The sequence below is a fragment of the Trichomycterus rosablanca genome, unplaced genomic scaffold (assembly GCF_030014385.1).
Source record: "Trichomycterus rosablanca isolate fTriRos1 unplaced genomic scaffold, fTriRos1.hap1 scaffold_194, whole genome shotgun sequence".
Lineage (NCBI taxonomy): Eukaryota > Metazoa > Chordata > Actinopteri > Siluriformes > Trichomycteridae > Trichomycterus > Trichomycterus rosablanca.
This window is the reverse complement of record NW_026947022.1, coordinates 54,863-60,677: the sequence shown is the minus strand read 5'-3', so window position 1 is coordinate 60,677 and position 5,815 is coordinate 54,863. Positions and strand designations below refer to the sequence as shown.

General features: G+C 39.7%; 1 long non-coding RNA gene across 1 annotated transcript; it reads left to right on the top strand.

Moving 5' to 3' along the window:
• Positions 1 to 2,206: 2,206 nt before the first annotated feature.
• On the top strand, positions 2,207 to 4,861 carry LOC134306493 (uncharacterized). Its single transcript, XR_010009261.1, has 2 exons — positions 2,207 to 3,602; positions 4,629 to 4,861. It is a non-coding gene; the product is annotated as an uncharacterized LOC134306493 (long non-coding RNA).
• Positions 4,862 to 5,815: the final 954 nt, after the last annotated feature.

The following is a 5,815-nucleotide window of genomic DNA, read 5'->3' as shown; positions in this document are numbered from 1 at the left end:
CTGACCATCTGAGGGCACCACAGACGATTGAGAGTTTTAAAAAGGGTCTAAAAACTTTACTTTTTAACAGATGTTATGACTGTTAAATTAACGCTGATTTTATGATGTATGTCTCATAATGCTATGTTTATATTTGTTTTATATTTCATGTTTTATATTACTGTTTTTCTGTAGCACTTTGAGATTTGTTTTCAAATGTAAAGTGCGTTATAAATAAAATGTATTATTATTATTATTATTACATTCTGGCTTTAAAAGGAATAAATGGTGTAAAGTTTGTGCTCCTCTATTTGATTATGAGTTGATTTTCTAAGTGAAAGTAAGTGAACATGTCTTCTACAGGAAACTCTCATCTGCACATTTATTTTAAAGCTGTTTATATCTAATTATTACAAATAGTGACATGTATTATTTTACTTTATGTCACTAATGTATTATATGTGCATGCACACTGTAAAAAAAAAACTGGGTGCCAAACAAATGCCAGCCACTGTGGGACAGCTCGGTGTGACTGGGCATTACTGCTGGCAGGGACACAGGGAAGAATGTGGGTATTATTTCAGACTGGTAGTGAACTCATGCTCTCTCTGGCCCTAGAGCACGAGATTTAGCTTCCCTTAAGAGCTTTAACTTCACACTTTAATAATATCGTTCACAAATGTTAGTCATGGCCGTGCATTAGGCTCTCATCCCACATGTTAACAGAGCGTGGGCATGAATTATGCATATTGATAAGGTCACCAGCAGCTCTCTGTAGGGTTGTTTGTTCTAACACACTGTTTGTTTGCTGTACAGGCGCCATGGCAGAACTCGGTGCAAAGCATTTTCTGAAGAAACACCAGGCGGAACTTATCAAAAGGACAAGAAATCCATTAGGTCTGGCTGATGTTCTGCGTGGGAAGGGCATTATTAAAGCTGAAATGTATTCTAACATCAAAAGACAGACAACCAGCCAGAAACAAATGAGAGAATTATACGAGCACCTGAACAGCGAGAAAGCCTATCAGTGTGTTTATGATTGGCTAAAAGAGAACGAGTCTGATTTAATGAAAGAACTGGGTAAGCCTGACTTTTGAGTTTTGTTTTTAAATCATAATAATAGAACTCTATTAATTGCTTCTGTGATTTTGTTCCAGCTGACGACTGTGTTTTAGATAAATACCTCTTCCCCTTACCAAGTCCTAATGGTCATTAGTTGATGGTAACCAGTAACCAATGGGCATATATAGTGATCCTTCAGAATAACACATCACTGAGTGTGAGGTCAATAAGTTTTCATGCTTTACTGAATCAAAAACCAGCCCAACATAACAAATATGGCAGTAAAACAGTAACATCAAAAGAATTTGGTCACTTTTAGCTTTAAAACTAATAATTATTAGACAAAAAAGAACATACTTGTTATGAATTGTTGCTACACCTGCCGGTTTGGAGATGGGGGGGGGATTCATCTGATCCCAGGGGTGCAAAGTTAAGCATTTTACTGGTGTAGGTTGATAACAAGTTCTGTAGAGAACTTATTCACTAAAGGAGCCGAATATTAACTGCTGGCTGTAAGAAATGACAGAATTGATCATGATCATTGGTTTGTTGGTTGATTTATTAACATTTCTAACAGAAATGAGGTTGACAATGCCGAACCAGAGAGTAAGTCACAGTAAAACTCTGACCTATAGGGCTGAGGTCCCCAATCTTTTTTGCACCATGGACCGGTTTTATTTAAGACATAATGTCACGGACTGGCAGGGTGGGAGGATTTAAAATAAAATAACTATGTAACTGTGTAATAACTAACTCACAATAATGGAAAATCAGCTTTTTTCAATGCAACAAGATGTAGCTCCCACCTAGTGGTGATAGGAGGCAATAGCGCCTGAAGTGTGTTGAAAATTGGCGCAGTGTTTTCATTGCTATTGTAGCGTCTCTAATTATTTTTTCTTTCTGTGCGGCCCAGTAATAAATGACCCACAGACTGGTAGCGGTCTGCGGCCCAGTGGCTGGGGACCACTGCTGTAGGGCACTATTAGGCCACAAGTTTGTGGACACTCGACCATGAGATTATTGGACTGCCTATAGGCACTGATGTTGAACAAGAGGGCCTCAGTGTTCCAGTGCATCTCAAAGGTGTTCAGTGGGGTTAGGGACAGAGCTGTGTACAGGCCACTGGAGTCTGTACACAGCAAACACAGAAATTCTGGAACAGTCTTTTCTAGGGGTGGGTTTATAAAATTGATTTTTCGATTCGAATCAATCTTTATTTGAACGATCCGATATCGATTCATATAAACTCGAGATCGATCTTTTAAATACGCCCCTTTTTTACGGTGCACACGGAAATCTGTTACCCCCTTTAATCTCGCGTGACCAGCCAGTGTTTTTTTGCGCAACGAGATCTGACCTGCACATCAGTTCAGCATGGCAGAAGCTCAAGTTATGCCTGGTTCACACTACATGATTCTAGCCCTGATTTTCGCTCGGTGACGGGTCGGTGCTGGATTCGGGAGGAACTCGGTGTTCGCTCTGCGATCAAAACTCGGCTCTCAATCAATGTGAGAAACAGCGAGGGGAAACACAGGGGCGAGGTTGTAAACAGGTGGTTCAGGAGCGCAATATAGTTTCTATCAGAATACATCAGCACACGCGAGTTTTACAGTATTTCTGACCTGATCGTTCTCTACAAAACAAAATATTTATTAACCTCCAACTCACTATAGAACAAGCCATGCTGCTCGTGTTGCCAAATCCACTCAGATTCATTTATTTCATCGGCGCACAAACTTTCATCTCTCGCTACTTGTTGATGTGCATGTTTGGACGTGGTATCATTAAACCTTTCATCACTTCTCACGTGTGTTTTCGTGACAGAACGTAGTTTTGGAGAGCAGAGAAGCTCACCTGTGATTCCCCCTGGTGATAGATGGTGTAGTGTAAAACCCCCCATCGCCGATCAGTCGTGTAGTGTGAACATTACAGCGACCAGGTGTTAATCAGAGTGTCGTGTCGTGTAAACTTGGCATAAGCTGTTCAACAGCCAGGTGTATGTTTACATTACATTTACAATGTTGTAGCGTGTCAGACATATAAAATAATAATAAAAAATGAATGTTACTGTTTTCTGTTTTGGAGTAATTATTTATGTAAACAAAATACACAAATATTTTTATTAATGAAAATATTATGTTCTTTGTACAATTATCACATTCGTTCTCTGAACATCTGTACATATTTAAACAAAACCTGTTAATGTAACTCAAATATGCCTAAATGTGTTGAATCGAAATCGAATCGAATCGAATCGGGACCTTGTGAATCGAATCGAATCGATCCAGGAAATTAGTGGCGATACCCAGCCCTACTCTTTTCCAGACATCATTTATTTCATATAACTGATTTGGCTGAAACACTTAAAGTAAATCATTAAAATACCTTTATACATTTAGTCATTTTTAGGTATATTAAGGTCTTGCTTGATGATTTGAAGGTATTTGTGATTTTTCTGTGTGTGTGTTATTTTTTCTTACATGTTTACACAGGGAAGAGGTTTAGGAGTCAAACAGAGGACGGCGTGGATGAACCAGATAACCGTCTCAATAATTCTCCAAGTAAGTAAAAACTAAATTCTTACTAACCCACTAAAATCTATTAATGCTTTAATGTCGTCATCCCATCCAGGGTATTCCTGCCTTGCACCCAGTCTTTTCTGGTGAAACCAGACCATCCGCGACCCTGACCAGGACGACAATAAAAAAATTCAAAACTACGGCAATCATTTATTAATCTGTAATTGAGCAACACAGACGGGTCACGTTTAATACATGACAGTAAAAAGAAGAATGTGTGATGTGTTACTTCCCTTAAATCTTTATTTAACTGATAAAAGTACAAAGAAAAGATTCTTAATGTTTCACTGATCAACCTCATTCTAGTTTGTAAATAGAAACACGTTTAGAATTTGATGCTGTAACTCCAAAAAAGTCAGGACGGGGGTGTGTTCCCTACCAAGTCCCATCAGCATTTTTATTAATGAGACTTTTTAATGCGTCTGGAACTGAGGACACTGATTGTTGCAGTGTTTCTTGTGGATCTGGACTGCAGGCAGGCTGGTCAAGCACACACACACTCTGTGTCTAGGAAGCCGCACTGTTGTAGTGCAGGCAGAATGAGGCCTGGTATCACCGTGCTAAAATAACTACAGACTTCCCAAGAAAAGATGCCTTGATGGTAACTTGTATCTTTGTTAAGTCCCAAAACCCTTCTCCACTTCAACATTCTGTAACTTTTATTGGAATGTGTTATAGGCATCAAATTCAGGGTTTGGGTTTCAATAATTCGGTCAAAGAAAAGAAACCATTGCAGAAAATTATTTAAAGTGTAGTACTGTCATGATATGTGTGCTGTGACAAATTATCTGCCCCTTGTCTTATATTACACTTTTTTAAGAGGTGCAAAAAAACTAAAAGTTGCAAATATGCAAAAATAAAATAAACCAGTAAGGACACAAATTCCTTTTTACGATAATGTGTTCCCTACCAGTGTTTGCAAAGCTTTGACCTTCAACTGCAGTAGCCAGTGTACAAATGAAAATCTGATACACTGTGTAAACAACTACATTATCTACATTTCAACAGATCTCAAGACCTTATCCACCATGGCCAAACTGGAAGACTGGGTCTCTGATCCTGAAAACAGCCAGAAACTGATTGATGACCTGGAGAAGAAGCTCAAACAGGGTGAAATTGAGGCTTTGAAAGATTCTCTGAAGGATAAGAAGCTGAAAAAGAGTCTGTGTCTCACTGCTAAAGAGATTAACGAGATCAGACGTAATCTAAATAATAATAATAATAAATAAGCGGTTTTAAAGCGTCTGTGGTTTTTAATACGTCGCAAAACTAAACTGCGCCGCAGATCCGAAACTCCAGAGTGAAAATTCATCCCAAGTAAATTATTCACGCCGCCGAAATCTAAAACAGGAGAAAAATTATTCTGGGACGCCGAATTTTTCATCTTCAGCATCACCTCACAGAAAGAGAGAAGAAATCTCCTTGTTTTTACGCTCACTGTCCATTTTATCAGCTCCACTTACCATATAGAAGCACTTTGTAGTTCTACAATTACTGACTGTAGTCCTTTCACCCTGTTCTTCAGTGGTCAGGACCCCCACAGAGCAGGTATTATTTAGTTGGTGGATCATTCTCAGCACTGCAGTGATACTGACATGGTGCTGGTGTGTTAGTGTGTGTTGTGCTGGTATGAGTGGATCAGACACAGCAGCGCTGCTGGAGTTTTTAAACACCTCACTGTCACTGATGGACTGAGAATAGTCCATCAACCAAATATATCCAGCCAACAGCGCCCCGTGTGCAGCGTCCTGTGACCGCTGATGAAGGTCTAGAAGATGACCGACTCAAACAGCAGCAATAGATGAGCGATCGTCTCTGACTTTACATCTACATGGTGGACCAACTAGTGTCTAATAGAGTGGACAGTGAGTGGACACGGTATTTAAAAACTCCAGCAGCGCTGCTGTGTCTGATCCGCTCCTACCAGCACAACACACACTAACACACCAGCACCATGTCAGTGTCACTGCAGTGCTGAGATCCTGCTGAGATCATCCACCACCTAAATAATACCTGCTCTGTGGGGGTCCTGGATCATCAACAGCATGAAAGCAGGTTTAAAAAGTATGCAGAGGAACAGATGGACTACAGTCAGTAATTGTAGAACTACAAAGTGCTTCTATATGGTAAGTGGAGCCAGGAAGAAACCAGGAGGTGGTTTTAATGTTATGGCTGATCGGTGTATATTAGGAATT